General features: G+C 45.1%; 1 long non-coding RNA gene across 4 annotated transcripts in view; it reads right to left on the bottom strand.

Moving 5' to 3' along the window:
- Positions 1–3,898: 3,898 nt before the first annotated feature.
- LOC138419751 (uncharacterized) overlaps positions 3,899–19,235 on the bottom strand; it is a 46,883-nt gene continuing 31,546 nt past the window's right edge. The window contains exons 4-6 of one of the 4 annotated variants that reach the window (XR_011249058.1): positions 7,792–8,015; positions 6,215–6,305; positions 3,899–4,482 (exon numbers count right to left, since the gene is read on the bottom strand). This is a non-coding gene — a long non-coding RNA (uncharacterized lncRNA). Of the gene's footprint in view, positions 4,483–5,944; positions 6,109–6,214; positions 6,306–6,726; positions 8,016–19,235 lie in introns of those variants that run through there. The other 3 variants (XR_011249061.1, XR_011249059.1, XR_011249056.1) reach the window with 3 other exon arrangements.

Below are 19,235 nucleotides of genomic sequence, written 5' to 3'. Positions count from 1 at the left end.
ACTTCTTCTCCGCCTACTCATATGGCCACGGATGATGCCCAGTTCAAGGGGGAATCAAAAGCCAAGTGGGGCTGTCTGGCTGCAGTCCTTTGAGTGGAGTACAAAACGTGCTTCAGAGAGTGCTTGATTAAAGGCCCCCAATTCGTTTGAAGGCTTGGTTTTCTATTACGCCTTGGATGCTTAGACTGTTAGGTACTTTCCCCAGAGACAGAATCTGGGCCATCCTCGTATGTTGTTTCAGCTCCTGACTCCCGACTTGGCCAGATGTGCATAGTGAATCAGTATGTCACAGTCTGTTAAGGTGTTTTACTGTTTATGTTTGTTGGGTGTTTAGAGATGCAGTAACTATAGGAGTCTTTTCTTAGTCTGCATCTGCATCTGAAGAAAGAGAGAGTAATGCAGAAAGCCAATCACAGCACCATAATTATATCCAAAAGTAGGCACTTGTGTCCTTCATCAGGGACATTTCCAACCCATGCTACCCAATGAAACGTCTTTTATAGACACCTCTCTCTCATTTCTTCCTCCAAACTGATTCCTCACTTTCTTCCATCCAAAATAAAAATATACTGTGAGTCACGGCATTATTGATGAATGTTCAGTAGGGAGGATGTTAGGAGCAGTGAAAAATATAAATAATTGGTTCTACACTGGAATATAATTGGTTCTACACTGGAATTAATGGTAAAGCCAGGAAGATAAATACAGCACAATTAATTGCATTCAAGCAAGATTAACAAGAGTATTGTTCTATGGAAAGAAAAAATCAACAGCGTTAATGAAAATTCAGCAATATCTTAGTGGAACTAGTAAATAAATAAATATATCTCTATATGTTTAATTAAAAGCAAGACTCAATTATGTCTCGTTTCTTACTGAGCTGCTTAATTCAAGAAAGTCTAATGTTAAACGAGAAAATCAACTCAGGACACCTTTTCATCTGCATTTAATTAAGACTTCTGTGTCTCAGACAAGCTTTTGAGACAGGTAGTGGCAAGTGTGTACTTAAGAATCTCGAATGAACTCGCTTCAGCTTCCAGTTTACAGGTCTTTAGATTTCCTGTTTGGGTACAGAAATCTCCTAATAGTATTGCAACTGTAAAGCCCCTTCCTCTATTACCTTCATTTTGTTATTTTGATTAAAAGATACCATTTCAGACTTAAAAAAGTAAAGCTTAAAGCTATGGATAAAATTTTTAGTATGTTCTTTTTTTTTCTAATAATAAAAGCAACACAGAAATGTTCAGCAATGCGTTTACATGAGGTTTTGCTTCAGTTCAACTCAATTTCCTGCAATGTTTTAGGTCTTACAGAAAGCATTAAAGATCAGATTTTGGGAAGAAGATCTGGGAGGTCATTTTTCATCTGTGTTGTTCCCATTCTCTGGGATGTAAGGCCAGATAATCTGAGATGGAGCCTGATGTAATAATGACAGAAGCAAAGTGCACAAAAAAATGTAGTGTGCTTGAATCGTTCCAAAGATCAATCCCCCACCCCCACCCAGTCCATGGAAAAATTGTCTTCCACAAAACTGGTCCCTGCTGCCAAAAAGTTTGGAGACTGCTGGTAAACACTTCTCTACAGTCAATTCTTATAAGTTGTTTTCTCTGTACCTGCTAAGAGTCCAAAGGGAATTCGAGTTATTCCTCTTTGCTGAGTTCATCTCCAAGGTGATGGAATGGAATAGGGGGCAGAAGTCCCTCTCCGGAGAGGTACTGAAGAGGGGGTGCCCTGAAGATTCCAGTGGGGCTGGAAGGCATGCACACAGAGCAGGAAGTAACTGTGTCTGGCCCTGGGGCTCTGTGTGTGGTCCTTTCTAAATCATTCTGTGCTTCATGTCCTCTCACTTGGCAAGAATATTGCCAGGACTGGTGAAGAGACAAGTGAGATAACTGTCAAATACCTCAAAATCCTTGGAAGAGAGATGCTGTGGTATAAATCAAAGTCATTTCTCATTTCAGTATTAATTATGCAAACCTCTTTCTTTTCTTCACCCTACAAGGTCTTTTTTCATCTTTCGTGAAGGTCTCATTGCTCACCGGTTGCCACAGGGGAAATAACATTATTGGCAACTCTACTGAGCACTTGCTCCCGGCCAGGCACCATGCAAAGGCCTAAGGATACAGCTGCAATGACAGACACAATCCTCCAAGCTGGGCTATATATTTAGTAAGTTTCTTACTTTCTCTGAGCCGTGATCCCTTTATTTGTAACGTAGAAAAAAAAAAATTTTTTTTAGGTAGGTATCATGCCTTCCAGAAATTTTTTGAGGATTACTTGAGATAATGTATATAAAATTGTCTAGTGGAATATAACTAAGAGTTTAATCATGTTACTTCCCCCAACCCCATCATAAGCAAGAAAAGGAAAAAAAACTAAATTCACACATTTCCCCATTTCTAAACAATTTTTTAAAAAATAGATTGTTGTTTAATAGAAAGTTCAAGGTCTTCATTTAAAAGAATATGTCGTTTAGAATGAAACAGCAGATCACAGGTTAGAGATCACAGGACCAGAATCTTTAAGCCACTCTTTCCCTCCCAGGATACATTCTATCAGAAAAAGCAAATCATTCGCCTGAGTCAGAAGTGTGTGGTTTTTCATCTCAAGATAGTGGAGACCCCTGAGCTGAAAGGATGGAGGGAGAGACCTTGGGAGGTTGAGCCAGAGTCTCTGCAGAGCCAGTGCCCGGCTCCTTGGCTGACCTGGGGGAGCAACTCTGTGAACTGGGGAGACCAGCTCTGCCAGGGTGGCCTGCAAGTTGAACTTGCCTGGCAAGACCTACTGGTGTTCCCACGCTCTGGGGACAAAATAAGCAAGAAGCCTTTTTTGGAGAGATGTCAGGAAAATTTTGTTCACTTCCAGGAGAGAATATTTCAAAGTTCCTCCCCACCTCTGTTTCCCTTTGGCCTTCCTCACTATTCCCAGCCTCTGCTCTGAAGTTTGCAATTTATGCAGCTCCAATCTGGTTTCCCCAATGGCTCAGTGGTAAAGAATCATCCTGCAGTGCAGGAGTCACACGAGATGAGAGTTGATCCCTGGGCTGGGAAGATCCCCTGGAGGAGGGCATGACAATCCACTCCAATATTCTTGTCTGGAGAATTCTATGGACAGAGGAGCCTGGTGGGCTACAGTCCATGGGATGGCCAAGAGTCAGACATGACTGAAACTACTCTGCATGCACGCAATGCCCACAACCTCCAGAGAAGGCCTGGAGGGCTAAGTGTGCCCTGTGTGGGCAGGCGCAGCAGGAGATAGTAAACAGTGCTGGGCAGTGAGGCAGGAGTCCTGGGATTCATCCCTCAGCTGTTATCCACAAGCTGTGGGCCCGCAGAGGTGTTGGGAGATTTCTGCATCTCTTCATCCTCATGTGTAAAGTGAGGGGCTTGGCCTCCATGCCTGAAGGGCTCTCCCTAGCACTACTGGTCTGACATCTCTGCCAGGAAGTCAGTGCAAATAGCAAAGCAGTGTTCCTCTTTTAGTATCCATCATACGAGAAGCCAGGAGGTGGCCCACAGAAGGAACCAATGCCTCAGGGTGATAGAAAGACCCCAGGAAAGAAATTCTGCTGTGTAAAGGAGACTGTACCTCTGTCCAGCCCATGCCAGCCCCTGACATCTCCTAAGGACGTGAGGCCCAAGTCAAGGTCAAAGACAAGCTTCCCTTAGTCAATGAGGATTCCCAAAGCTCCCAACTTCCCAGCTGCAAGAGGAGGCGCACGTGGAATGCTAAATTAGGAATAATTTAGCAAGAACACTTCAACATTCAGAGTACCATGCAGAAGGTGGGATACAAACAGACCACAGACGGATAGGTTTTATGTGGTGTACACAAAGATTTAAACAACATGTGCACTATTAAAAGAAAAGAAGAAAAGGAAACTGTGAAAACAGGAGGCTCTCCATTAAAAAAAAAAAAATCTATATTTCCAGCATTTGTTAAATAAACACAGTAGAAGATCTGGCCACACTGGTTCCCATGCCCAACCCCCAACAAAGGGCTCGGTGGCACAGCTCCTGGGTTTCGATAAGGTGCAATGTGATCCTGTAGTTTAGAATTTGTTTGCACTAGAGGAATAATTTCCCTGTGAGCACAAATTCACGAAAAATGAGAAAACAAAACATATACATAGAGGACCATTTGTTTTACCAGCAAGTAGAAAAAGCATCATTGTGAAAGTAGGGGAGGTAGTTAATGCTTACTATGCAGACCCCAAGCATACTCCATTCATTTCCGCTACCTGCCTAACTCACAAAGACAGTGAATTTCTTCTCCTCTCCCTGGAAAACCTGGAAGATGGAAATCTGCAGACAGTCTGCAGCTTTCTTCCAGACCTTCCTCTTCCAGCGGTGTATAAGGTCGTGATGGGGTGGGCTTGGCACCTAACCTTGGCAGGAGTCCTCTTATCTTAAGCCTTTGCTTTGTCATCATCTGCAGCAAACTTGACAAGTCTCATCCATCAGCCTTTGGCCAGGTAGGAATCTAGGAAATTAATCCATAGTTCATTTGCTTGATACTAATAACAGGGCTTTCTCTGATGACTTTCTCCACCTTTCACACAAATGAGGAAATTTAGGCTCAGACAGGTATCATACCCCAAGGGTGGCATCCCAGTATCAGCTGGTCTAGAAAGGGGAGAAGGGAACTTATCCTTGCCCTTTCCCTGGGGACAGTGAGGTACCCTTCCAACCCAGCCCTTCCTTGTTCTCCCAGCTCAAAGGCAACATGAACATATGCATATTGTAAGGCTGTAAGCTGGCCAGCTCCTCCCATCCTCTCCTGGTGTCACCCTCACTGAGCAGATGGGGTGGTGCCGGGAGAGGAGCCAGCTGGTCTGCATGCTGTGGACCTACTGCCCATGGGGTGGCCACTGCCAGCTGCCACCACCTGAAGCTGAGTGCTGAGAGCCAGGGGCTGGAGTCCTCAGCAGGCATGGACAAGGATAGGCCATAAGCTCACCCAGGTTTCTAGGTAGGGCTACTTGGTGCTGCCTGGACCCCAGTCTAGAGGGCATTGGGAAGGGAGTAAATATTTATCCCAGCTCTGAAATGGAACTGAGAGCAAAAGCCAAATCAGCGCAGTCATGATGCACAGAGGGTATATAAACATCCTAGCAAAAGAGCAACCCAGTAGCACTGGTGTGGGTGCAGCAACATTATAGCCCCAAATGTGGACTCTGGGTGGCCTTGCCTCAGTGGTAATCATCTACTCAATCCCTATCTGATGAGTGCCTACTCTGTGCTGGGTACCCAGAAAATACACAGTCCTCAGCATCCCTGGATGAGGCCACAGGAGCCACAGAGGAGCTTGTTAGTTGACCATGGGCCAGATCTGAAGAAAGTTCCAAGGCTTTTATGTCTGAAGTTCCAGGTCAGTGTGGAAGCAGCCGATTCACTTCCTATGGACTGAACGTGTCTCCCCCAAAATTGTATGTTGAAGCCTTGATCCCCCTATAATGGTATTTGGAGGTGGGGCCTTGGGAGGCAGCTAGAATTAGATTAGATAACGAGGATGGGGCCCTTATGATGGGATTAGTGCCTTCAAAAGAGGGGAAGGTCAGTGTAGGCCTCAGCAAACCAGGAAGCTGGGTCTCACCAGACATCAGATCTGGGAAATCTGCTGGATCCCAGACCTTGGACTTCAGAACCATAAGAAGCAGATGTTTGTTATTTAAACTACCCAGTTGTGGTATTTTTGTTATGGCAGCCTGAGCTAAGATACCTCCCAAATTGAATTCTTCAGCAACAAATCCACCAAATGATGGTTTTGCAGAATGACTACTTAACCTGTGAGCACCAGTCAGAAGGCTGGGCTAACATCTTCCATCCAGAGTATACAGGGGCCTGACCAGGAAAATGGTCAGAACTTGAGTTTCTAACTTCTAATACTGCATAGGTGTTCTTCTATATGTTGTCATTCTATTTATTTCCAGAACTCAACAGTAGTTTCTCCAGACATTTTATTCCTGAGGCATGTGAGGCTCGGAGAGGGTGAGATACACATCCAAGGTCACTCAGTCGCTAACTGATAATCCATCCAGGATTCAGCCCAGTTCCTTCTGGCTCAAAGCTCCCTCTGTTCTCTGCAGCTGTGCCTGCAAAGATGGTGCTGTGGAAACATTTTTTGGTCTCATACTGTTGAATTCACCTTGAATTCTTGGAAGAGTTTTAAACCAACTGCAAACACAATTTCGAAAGAATGTACCCATACTTACTCCTTGTGTTGATATCTTCTTCCAGATGACTGAGACATGTCTGATAAGACCAGATTAACCTATTTGAACTTCATGGCTGGATTCTGACACACTATGGGGAAGGAAATATATAAAGGACAAAAACCTTCAGTTACACTGAACACAGTAATGTTTCCTCTTAGGAAATCTTCAGGTTGTACAACCAAATATTTCCTTAGAACTGAAAGAAAGTAAGAATCACCATCCTTCCTTGATTCCAAGATAGGTAGTTTGGGAAGTCTGAAAGCTGGGTGTCTCAAAGTCAATATGTCTTTTCTCCTCCCCACTCCAAGTGGACTTTGACCTTAAATCAAGAGATATCATAAGCTGCAGTAAAAATAACTGTGTGTTTTAAAACCAATGGTATCTTAGAAATAGGAAATATGAAATGATGATAAGTCTAGCCAGAACACTAATTTGTTTCTATATCCCCAATATATAGTGGGCAGTATGATTTCAATATGTTTGTGAAAAGGACGAATATCTCAACAAAATAGACACTGACTTTTTTTTAATTAGAAAAAGTTTCAAACGTATACCAAAGTAGATAGTGTACTCTAGTGAACTCCCATCATCCAGTGTCAGGATTTTCAACTCAGATGATTTTGTTTCCTCTTCCATTCCCTCCCCGACCCAGGTCATTTTGAAGAAAATCACAGATGTCAGGGTATTTCACTGATAAATGTATCTGTATATATTTGTAAACAACCAAGACTTATGCTTTTAAAAAGCAATGATGACAGGATCATCACACTTCCTAAAATCACTACTAACAATTCCTGAATATCATCACATATCTATTTAGTGTCTACAGTTCCCTGTTGTTGTTTAGTCACTAAGTCGTGTCCTACTCTTTGTGACCCCATGGACTGTAGCCTGCTAGGCTCCTCTGTCCATAGGATTTCCCAGGCAAGAATACTGGAGCAGGTTGCCATTTGCTACTCCAGGGGATATTCCAGAGCCAGGGGTTGAATCTATGTCTTCTGCATTGCAGGCAAATTTTTTAATGCTGAGAGTCCCTCTCCCTTTTCCTTTTGTGGTAGTTTATTTGCCCCAAGATCCAAATAAGGTTTATACTTTTTTTTCTGTTGGTTGTGTTGTTATTGTTGAAGAACCCAGGTCTTTTGTCTGGTTGAATTCCTTACAGTTTGGCTCTGTGGGTGGCATGCCTGTGATGTTGTTTAATAGGCTTTCTTTTCTCCCCAATTTCTTATAAAGTGGTGTTCAGAGTTGGAGGTTTGTGCAGACTTAGTTTGGGGCTTGTAGTATTTCCATCATGAGGTTCATCATCTCTGATTGTCTATCTTTGGGTGTCATGAGCTATGATGATAATTGCTTAAGTCATATCATCACTTTTGAGATGACTTTCTCATTTACTAGAACTACCCCCAAAAACATACATCAAAAATCAAGAATCTGAGACATTGGATATGTTACTATTGAGTCAAAGATCCTGTCGGTTACTAGTCAGAGTGACTCCCTTGGCTTGGCCCAAATAACAGGGGCTCCAGGACAACTGTCTGCAAGGATATGAGAGCTGTGTACCTGGGCAACCTCACCTTAACAAAAACAGCATCATACAAACTTGCATTCTTACAAAAGAGAGAGAGGAGGAATGGGGGCTGTCGTTGTTGTTGTTGTTCAGTCGCTAAGTCGTGTCCAGCTTTTTGTGACTCCCATGGACTGCAGCATGCCAGGCCTTCCTGTCCTTCACCATCTCCCAGATAGCATCACCAATTCAATGGACATGAACTTGGGTGAACTCCAAGGGTTGTAGGAATTGCTGTAAAATAATCATTGCTATAGTTTCATGTGTGCTGCTAGAATACTTCAATGTACACGTGAACATGCAGTGTGAGAGTCCCTCTAGCTCTTGCTCGAGGACCACGTGTTATGTGCTCAACAGGGCATTTCTTATGCATTTTCATTACTTTGAGCAGCACAAAGAGTGGTGACCTCAAGCAGCAGGTCTTTCCCTCTGCCCCAGCAAGCTACTTTTATACTGGGTGTAAGCTCATTTCCCCTAGTTAATCAATCATATTAAGTCCCATTTGCTCTTTGAAAACTCACTCTGTGTGCACACAGAGCAACAGGGGAAACGGGGCTCTCACAGGTACCCGGCACCCTGGTAAAGAGTCCAGTGGGTGAATAGACCTCCTGGAAACCTCGACAGGGTCCAGGGCAGCTGCCCAGACCAGAGCAGTCACTATCAGCGTGCCTCTGCACCATAGTTCTTTCTGTCCATTTCTCTTTCCCAGTGTAGACTAGCTTTGACATGCTTGTAGATGCTCTACCCTGCATCTCTCTGTGGGTGAAATAGGCATTCAAATGTCTAACACAGTCAGCAAATGCTTTCAAGCTTTTTTGGCCATTGTTTAATAGATTTTCACAAACATGCAGATGTGGAGGTGAATGTACATGCTGTAATATAGATATATAGTTATGCACACAACTAATCTTTCAAACTAAATGTCATCTAACTAAACACCATCATCTTACTTTGTGTGATATATTTTGATATTTTCTTTTCTATTCTTTTATTTAAAAAAAAAACCCATACATTACTGTAAAGTAAAATTTTTTAAAAAGTTTAAAAAAAGTGCTGATTATAATCCACTAATGGCTTCCCAGGTAGCACTGAGTGGTAAAGAACTCACTTGACAATACAGGAGACTGAGAGACTTGAGTTTGATCCTTGCGTCAGGAAGATCCCCTGGAGAAGGGCATGGTAGTCTTCCTGGGCACAGAAGCAGGCTAGAGTCAGTCCATAGGGTCACAAAGAGTGGGACATGACTGAAGCAATTTAGCATGCACATGTGCAATACACTAAATTTATTTCAAAACCTGTTGATGGGTCATAAATTTCATCTCGAAAACCATCCCCTACTGGGAAGGTAGAGATCAAAGGCATCAGAGTAAAGTTCTCGGGAGCTTGACTGATTTATTATTACACTGTGAATTAAATCAGAAATTAGAACCTGTTTAGATTTGTCACGTAATAGCACATTACAAGCTCCATGTTAGGTGACCAGACGGCCCTTTGGCTGTACTTTGTGATCAGGTTAATCTGGGGAATGGATCTATCAGGGAGAGAGAAGCCCTGCAGGCCTGTGAGCTGCCCGGAAGCCCTGCCTCTCCCATTGTTACCGTGATGGATCTGCACTTCCAAACAGTAATCACCCATCACATGAACCCAATTCTATTTTTCTAGCTCAACAGGGCTCAGTGCGCTCTCTGAAGCTACAAAGGGGAGAAAATACTCCCTCCAATCTTTCTGCATGATGAATTCTTCCACCTCTACATAAAGCCGTGCTTACAGGCCTGTCTTATGGGCTTTTTGAATGTCCCAACAATGACAAAAAAAGAAAGAAAAAAAAAACTGGGTAGGAGAACAATAATGCTGTGCTGCAGCCAGCTCATATTGCCTTACATTTTTCACCTCTTTCCTTATAAGAGCTCTCAGCTCTAGGGCCAAAAAAAAGATAAGAGGAAAGAAAAACCTACACGGTATCAATAAGTTTACCCTTGAGATTAAGTCACTTTCTCAGATGGCGTTTTCACAACATAAATGTTTTATGCATTTGTGCTTAGATTTTCAGATATTAGATAAGAAATCAAATTTCCCTCCAGCTTTTATTCAGCACCATCCCCTCACATACAAACTCACGCACACACACATGGAAACTGGTTCCTAATGTCAGAGTTAATTTCTCATTTACCAGGAGCATGGAGCTTTTTCTACAGAGTGTGATCAACTTAGAGGTATTGGTGTGTGAATTTAATAATATTTTTGATAACTAGAAAGGAAGAAATAACCCATGAGTTATGAAAAACCTGAAAAGATTATTCCGATGTTTGTTTATCTTGAACTAAATTTGCAAGGAAATAAAATTTCTCTGGTAGCTAAGACTGCACACTCACATTCTTTTGTTTGAATTAATTATACTTAACTGCTCTATAATGTCCTGATTAGTTATTTCCTGTTCCAGTCAATTGATTGTGCATTTTTGATATGAAACTTGCATCATGATGAGAATCTTGGACCTATTTCTCATCTTGCTTGAGGGCTCCCATAGAGCTGATCTGAATGACTAGCTTCAAAGGAAGCTGGCGTCTCCACCAGCACCCTAGGAGGGCTGTGTCACGGCACAAGCAGTGACAGGGCAACTGCATTTTTGGCCCAGAGCATGGACTCAACACTTATGCATGGGCAGCAGTAAACCAGAGCTTTAAATGCTGTACCATTTGTGAGAAGGATAACCCCCACTCGGCGCAGGCACTGTGTGTCTTGTCTCCCATCAGCAGGCTCTCCAGAGTGAGGGGCTCTACATAGGAGGGTGGACATGACTAGATACGTCCTGGAGACAGGAGAAGCTGAACGTATCATTTTTTTATCACAGCTATAACAGATTACCACTGAAGGAGGAAACAGAACAGGCTCCTTCTTGAAAGCAGGACTCCATCTTGGGCCAGACTGTGGACTTTGAGCTATATGCCCAGTATCTATGGAAACGACATACCAACTGGAAAACCAGGCCCCCTGGATGGAACCCCAGGGTTCATAGCTAGACTCTGTTGCCTAAAAGAATGCCCTAATTATCTGTGTAACCGAATAGAGTCATAAATTCTATTATGCTTATTGGGGTATGACCACAGGCCTATTGATAACTGTCCACTGTTAACTACCTAGGCTTAAGGCATATGCATCACGGGTTAACTTGGATTGTATCTTTCTTTTCCTTTGTTCAGACTAGTTTCAGGGAATTTGGGGAGGTGGGTTTGGGCAGGTACACTTAGGGTATATAAAGTTTTCAGAAAAACTGGTCAGGGTCCTTGGCTAAGAGGAGACTCTGCCTTGGGCCGGCCAGTGTAATAAACCGCACTCCTCTATCTGCATTGTCCTTCTGAGTGAGTTTGTTTCCCGGAACACGTGACTACAACATTTGGTGCATGGGCTGGGAAATTCCTCACTTTGAGGAGACAAGTCCCATTTGGGACTACTCCAAGGCCTTGTGGCTCGAATCTTCTAGAGAGGGGAAGGCGCCCCACCCTTATGGAAGGATTTTGCTTCTCAATGCCTGGACCTTTCACGTTAGCAGGTAGTGGACGGCAGCAAGGAACTGAGCGCTCAGGTGAGGAGGAACCCACCCAGTAGGGTGGAAGAGGGGGCCTGATCACCCCCCTGGGAGGGATTAGAAGGGGCACAGACCCACAGGAGCCTGGATTTGGCAGGTGGCAATGATTGCTTGGTACACAGGTTGACGAGTGTGTTAGCATTTAGGAAGGAAATTTGTGAAGGTCATTTAGGAGGTGGTGTCCACGCTGTCTTGGGGAAAATTATTACCAAGCAATTGCCAGGGGATTTTTAGGAGAAGAAACTTGGGTTTTGTGTGCTCGTATTCTGCTCTCACCAAAGAGGTGTCCCATCTGCTGTGAAATTCTTTACCCCCTCGGAATTGTCAGGCTAGAAGGAGGGGGATACATAAGTGAGTATGAATCGGCTTTTCCGGAGATGGCCTGGACGTGGGATATTTAACCCATCTGTATTTTCATCCGTACCTAATCAAGCCCACCAAGGCAGAATGGACTTTAAAAGTTAAGGGAGAAACAGTCTTGGACCACTCGGTGTTCTGGTTTGGCCGTGCTGACCAGCAGGTGAAGACATGCAGATCCCCCTTCTCCCTCTGGGATCTGGCAGGTAAGGCTCTTCTCACCCCAATTAGGGGGAGGCAGAATGGCAATTTAAGCGTCATGGAGCGGAAATATCAGAAGTACATAGGGTGCTGAGAACTTTGCAGACAGAACGAAAAGGAAAAGTAGAAGAAGGTCCGAGAAGGTAAGCAAGATGGGGGGAAGTGAATCTAAGGCAACTGTATTGGAGTGCATGATTAAAATTTAAAGAAGGGATTTGGAGGAGACTATGGGGTGAAGATGAAGCCTAACTGCCTCCACATACTCTGTGAGGTCAAATGGCCCCCTGTGGGAGCAGGATGGCCACCAGAGAACACCATGAACTTAAGAATAGTGGAAGCAGTCTACAGTAGTCACAGGAGAGCCAGGACACCTGGATCAATATCCATATATTGACCCATAGCTAGGGTTAGCTCAACACCCTCCTACTTGGACAAGGTTCTGTGTCCAGAAGGAAAAGGGGGAAAAAATGGCACAAAAATTGACTGATGATAAAAAAGGAAATTCTACAGGATTTGGGCGGGGATGACCTGACCCCTCCCCCATACTGGACAATGGCGCGCCTGCCTCCCAGGGCTCCACCAGGACCGGAGGTCACCTTAATGCCCAGTCCAGGGCCAGGTGAAGTTCCTGCAGCAGCCACTACTCTTTCGCCCACTCTCCCGGAGTTCGTAGAGCCGCCGTTTTGGCAGGCTCCAATCCCATCAGTGGAGACCTCTGATCAATGCCCCCAGAATTCCGCCTCAGCTGGACCTTCTAGATTGTATCCACCTCTCCCGGTGAGTACTGATGGGAAAGGGGAAGAAAACACAGCAATTAGACAGAGGCTGTGCTCCGCCAAGGAACAGGGGGAAAGAATCCCACTACAGATGCCCCTCAGAGAGCTACAACAGCCTCAAGTTCAAGACGCATGGGGCACTACCATATAGGCCCCCTGTAGCCTATTATTACCAGCCATTTTCCTCTACGGATATATTAAACTGGCAGAGACACGCTCCACCATACTTGGGGGAGCCACAAGCCATGATTAGGCTAATGGAGACTATTAGCCTGCATGGGATGACATAATCCAACTATTAGTCTCCCTTTTCAGCACTGAGGAAAGACACAGGATCCTAATGAAGCCCAGAAAATAGTTAAAAGAAATGGCACCTGAGGGTACTGCAAACCCACAGCGGTGGGCAGAACTAGCCACCCCTGATGAGAGGCCCAGTGGGGACTGTAACACAGAGGAAGGGAGGGGCCACTTGGAGAGATATCAGGTGACTATTTTACAAGGTCTCAAGAGGGGGGCCCAAAAAGCTATGAGTATCGCAAAACCCTCCAAAGTGATTCAAAGGGAAAGTAAATCACCCTCTGAGTTCTGCAAAAGACTGTGCGAGGCCTATAGACTTTATATGCCAATAGACCCAGCCAGAGGCTGTTGGGTCTCAGATGATGATAATTGCAGCCTCTGTGTCTTTAGCCTACCCTGAAAATGTCAGGTGAGGGGACACCAAGTGACTCATGAATTTTTATACATCCCTGAATGCCCAGTACCTTTGTTAGGCAGAAACTTGCTGTCTAAATTGGGGGCACAAGTGACCTTTCCCCCCATGAAAGACCCACTGTTCAAGTGGGCTCAACCACCTATTTACTCTTCCTCTTAGTAACCCCTCAAGATGAATGGAGGTTATACAGTCTCCCGGCAAGGAAACCAGATGGGCTAAACAGTCAAGAGAGAGAGAGTTAACTCAACAATTCCCTGAGGTCTGGGTGGAAGACAACCCCCCCACCCACACTCCCTGCCCCAAGCTTGCAAAACAAGTCCCACTAGTAATAGAACTCAAACCCAGTACAATTACGTCAGCATGCACCTTGGGCCTGCCAGACCTTGCTAAGCCATTTACTGTTTATGTCACTGAAAAGGACAAGGTGGCTGTGGGAGTGTTGTCTCAGATTATGGGGACATGGGACAGACCAGTGACTTATCTCTAATCAGCTGGACAATGTTGTCACTGGGTGGCTGGGATGCTTACAAGCAGTTGCTGCAGTTGCCTTACTGGTCTGGGAGGCAACTGACCTGACTTTGGGCCAAGATTTGTTCATAAAAGTCCTGCATGAGGTCAACACTCTCCTGCGAGGGGACCCCCAAAAATGGCTGTCAACATCCCGGATTACTCAATACCAGGGACTGTTATGTGAGAACCCCCATGTTACTACTGAGCCTTGTCGGGTTCTGAATCTGGCCACTCTCTTTCGTGTGGGAGAAGGTGGGTCCTCACATGATTGCAAGGAAATATGCCAGCAGGCCTGACTTGAGAGACCAGACAATCCCGGACCCAGATTTGGTCCTATACACCAATGGCACCAGCCTGGTGAAACAAGGACAATAACTGTTGGGATATGCAGTAGTCATGGAAGAAACCATCGTTGAAGGTAGCTCTCTGCCATCACACTGGTCCGCTCAACAGGCCGAACTATATGCTCTAATCCAGGCCCTCCAGCTGTCAAAAGGACAAAATCTCAGAACTGCACTGCCTGCTCACAGGTCAATGCTGCCTCTCGGCACAGACAGAAACCTTCAGGGATTCAGGTAGAAGGCACGCTGCCCTTTGAACACCTGGAAGTGGACTTCACTGAAATGAAACCTCACCGACACTACCCCTACCTGCTGGTCATAGTATGAACGTTCTTGGGATGGGTAGAAGCTTTTCCTATCCGGACTGAAAGAGCATCAGAAGTAGCTCAGCTTAGGGAGATCCCAGATTTGGATTTCCTACCAGCATTGGGTCGGACAATGGCCCAGCTTTCATAGCTGATTTAGTATAACAAGTAAGCAAAACTTTAAGGTGAAGGTGAAGGTGAAGTCGCTCAGTCGTGTCCGACTCTGCGACCCCGTGGACTGTAACCTACTAGGCTTCTCCGTCCATGGGATTCTCCAGGCAAGAATACTGGAGTGGATTGCCATTTCCTTCTCCAGGGGATCTTCCCGACCCAAGGATTGAACCCGGGTCTCCCGCATTGGAGGCAGATGCTTTAACCTCTGAGCCACCAGGGAAGCCCAAAACTTTAAACATCAAGTGGAAATTACATATAGTATATAGGCCCCAGAGTTCTGGGATGGTGGAAGGAACCAACCGGACACTTAAAGAGACACTCTCCAAGTGGATCTTAGAGACTGACTGTTCCTGGGTGGACTTGTTTCCGACAGCTCTGCTCAGACTCAGGATGACCCTACAGTCCCATGGCTCTTCTCCATACAAAATTGTATATGGGAGACCCCCTCCCATAATAAGACAGGTGTCAACAAATTTGCCTCAAGTAAGGGGAGATGAGATTTCAAAGCAGATGGAATAACTGGGTAAGGTAATAAATCAGGTAACTAAGTTTGTACAAGAAAGGGTGCCATTCCCCCTTGGGGAACAGATTCATGAATTTGTGACTGGGGATCAGGTGTGGTCAAGGACTGGAAACACGACTCCTTGGACCCACATTGGAAGGGTCCATATGCTGTTGTCCTAACCAGCCCTACTGCAGTTAAAGTTGCAGGTGTCACCCCCTGGATCCACCACACCAGGGTGAGGCGAGCATACCACGCAGACCTGGAGGACGCCGAGCGGACTACACAAAAGGACCCCACTGGGCCCCGTGAAACCAAGATCGTCTTAAAGAAGAAATAGAGATGAAGCTCTACAATCAACTGCTGCTACAAGGACTTGCTGGTGTTATCTTGAGACCAACCGTAGTTTCAGTACAAAGACGGACCTGTGCTATAATTAAAGTTGAATGTTGTGTATATATTCCTCATTTATCTGCCTATATATCAGCCACCCTAGATGACATGAAAGGTTAGGTAAAAGTTATGTCTGATGATAATCTTCCTTTTTGGACTTCAGTCCTATCTTGGGTAAAGTGTGATTGGTGGAAAACTATATTTACCATTGTTATAGTTGCCCTGATAGATCTGCTTTGTGGACCCTTATTTTACAATGTATTATGAACTTTGCAACCAACCCAAAGGTTGATGTCATTCTCCCAAACTGGAGGTCGGAGAGTCAGGGTGCAATATATCCCTATGAATGATGCTCATACTATGAGTTAAGAGCATCAAGAGGGGGCAATGAAGGAGGAAACAGACAGAACAGGCTCCATCTTGAAAGCAGGACTCCATCTTGGGCCAGACTGTGGACTTTGAGCTATATGCCCAGTATCTATGGAAACGACATACCAACTGGAAAACCAGGCCCCCTGGATGGAACCCCAGGGTTCATAGCTAGATTCTGTTGCCTAAAAGAATACCCTAATTATCTGTGTAACCGAATAGAGTCATAAATTCTATTATGCTTATTGGGGTATGACCACAGGCCTATTGATAACTGTCCACTGTTAACTACCTAGGCTTAAGGCATATGCATCACGGGTTAACTTGGATTGTATCTTTCTTTTCCTTTGTTCAGACTAGTTTCAGGGAATTTGGGGAGGTGGGTTTGGGCAGGTACACTTAGGGTATATAAAGTTTTCAGAAAAACTGGTCAGGGTCCTTGGCTAAGAGGAGACTCTGCCTTGGGCCGGCCGGTGTAATAAACCGCATTCCACTATCTGCATTGTCCTTCTGAGTGAGTTTGTTTCCCAGAATGCGTGGCTATAACACCACCAGCTTAGTGATGTCATAGCACGCAAACTTACCATCTTAGAGTTCTCCTTTTTAGAAATCCTGTGTCAGGATGGGAGTAGGGTTGCATTTCTTCTAAGTGCTCTAGGGCACAGTCCATTGTTTTGCTCTCTCCAGCTTCTAGGGGCTCCTGTCTCCTCCCTCCCAGAAAAGCCAGCAGAGAAGCATCTTCTAATCTCTTTCTCTGACCTCTTGCTTCTGTCATTTTAACTCTTTCTCTCACTCTCCTGCCTCCCTGCTTTTCTTCTAAGAAGCTTTGTGATTATATTGGGTTCAGATAATCCCCAATAATCTTCCATCTCAAGATTCTTAACCACATCAGTCCCTTGGTACATAGTCACAGATTCAGAGATTAGGATGTGGACTTCTTTTGGGGGGGACACTCTTCTACCTTTTGCATGAAGTATCCAGATCGAAAAAAAGCCAGTGTAGGTCAGGCCTGAGCTGCCCCAGTGGCAAGGCATGTTTAACTAGTCCTGACCAGGCACCGGGGAGAGAGGCTAGAGTAGAAGTCAGGAGGTGTAAGTTCTATTCTTGGTAAGAGGACTTAAAGTATATCCCAAGGCCTACTTGCTTTTTACCTTGGTTAAAAGTTGATTTGCATTCATCATGCCCTAAAAACATTCATGTAGCAATTACTACAATGGCCCAAGATACCAAATTAGCTTGTACACGTGCACTGAAAGACAGCAGAGAGGTGACACAGAGGACCTGAACACTGGGAGTGCCCCTGGCATGAAATGACTACCCTCAACAGCATAGTTGATTGAACACAGGGATGCAGTAAGCAGTTTCTCCCAAGCTACAGTTAACATTCACACATTCCAAGGAAGACTGTCAGAGTGGGGAAGGTTAACAAGCTTTGGAGTGGAGAGGTGCAAAGAGGTCAGGGTGGGCTGGGCCCTCACCACCTCTCTTTCCCCTGACAAATCCACTGAGCTCATCCCCGACAAGAGATGGACACATCAGACACATAGCCTGAGGTCCTGAAGTCCTTGGGTCGTGTAACTAACTGCTCTTTCCTCTGATTCCAGGTTTGCCATGAAACCCTGGGATAATTGGGCTTCCCAGGGAGGCCCCCATGCAGGGAGAGGGACGAGCTGTCAATCTTTGGTCTGCTTGACAGGTCGACTCTGTTTCTCATAGAAAATTAACAAACCAGAGTACGGACTTGCATATATTAATGCCTTGAGAGTTTAGTTGGCATGAGTCAGCACCTCAAAGCTGTCAATCTCTGGTCTGTGTGAAGGATACATACTCTAATTTCTCATAAAAATTAGCAACCAGTTATGCTTGTTTATATTTATTAATGCCTTAGGAGTTTCTTTAAGATGAGTCAGTGTCTAAACACTGATCAGTTCTGAGGTACCTCCCCTCATCTGTCCCCCGCCGCCGCCCCAGCACATGTCCCAGCCCTCACTGTGGGCCACGTCCTCGCACATCTCCTCTCATTCACACAGAGCACACCATACAAGGTGACTTTGGAGCCAGACAGCCCTGCAGCATTGCCCTGGGTCACCCCCAAGCATTCTTCAGGGTGTCGCTTAACTGCTGCTTCTTTTAGAAGCTTTTTGTAACCCTTCAGCATTCTTCAGACATCCCTGCTTTTTGTTTGAAGAATCCTGCACTTTGCTCTCTTCACCCTCATTTGGCATCTTTCCCACCACAAGAGGAACCAGGGGAGTTTTACTCATTTTTAGATGCCCAGTGCCTAGCATAATAACCGGCACAAAGTAGGTACTCAATGAATATTGAACAAATGAGTAAGTGGACACTCACCCCTGATGCTTCTTTTCATCCACTAGAGAGTGGAAAACAGATGCTAACACACCAAAAGATTCAAGGGTAGATAGTATAAATTAAAAGAAAGGTCACATTCAAGATAGCAGAGATGCCTTTGTGGAGCTAACAGGAGGCTGTCTTCCCAGGGGCCTTGGAGAGATAGCCCGTGATGGTGACTGCCCGATGGTAACAGGACAAGATGCTGCAGTGACAGGGCAGCAACAGGCGTCCCTAACAAACAGTCAGACGTTTCTATCTGACTGTCCTGACAATACCACAACTCTACAGGTCCCAAAGCAAGCTCACAGTCTTTTTTAATCTCTGTGACCTCCAAGTGTTCTTATTTCTGGGTGTTTCCCAGCATCCTAACTTTGGAGTTAAGATTTCTCTGTCTTAAGTTCATACCAATTGATAAAGCAAACACTGAGATGGGTTTCTCATGTTACTGCTGCCTGAATTCCAAGTCACATCAAGTCCCCGACCTGGGCGACTGCAAAAAGTGTCGAGTTACCTTCCAGTTTCTGGCCTCTCACTTTTTCTTACCTAGGCGTGCATGTGCCCAGTTGCTTTAGTCGTATCCAATTCTTTATGACGCCATGAACTGTAGCCCGCCAGTCTCCTCTGTCCATGGGATTCTCCAGGCGAGAACACTGGAGTGGGTTGCTATTCCCTACTCAGGGGATCTTCTCCACCCAGGGATTAAATCCTCGTCTCCTGTGTCTCCTGCCTTGCAGGCAGATTTTTTTTACTGCTGAGCCGCAGGGGAAGCACTTTTCATGTCTATACTGAAGCTCAAACACTTTTCTTCAAAAACAAATAACTGGGGTCCTAGGAGGTACAATGGTTAAGATTTCCAGCTTCTAATGCAGGGGACGT

Source organism: Ovis canadensis, chromosome 1 (assembly GCF_042477335.2).
Source record: "Ovis canadensis isolate MfBH-ARS-UI-01 breed Bighorn chromosome 1, ARS-UI_OviCan_v2, whole genome shotgun sequence".
NCBI lineage: Eukaryota > Metazoa > Chordata > Mammalia > Artiodactyla > Bovidae > Ovis > Ovis canadensis.
The sequence above is the reverse complement of the archived record's forward strand: the minus strand, read 5'-3'. Positions and strand labels throughout refer to the sequence as shown.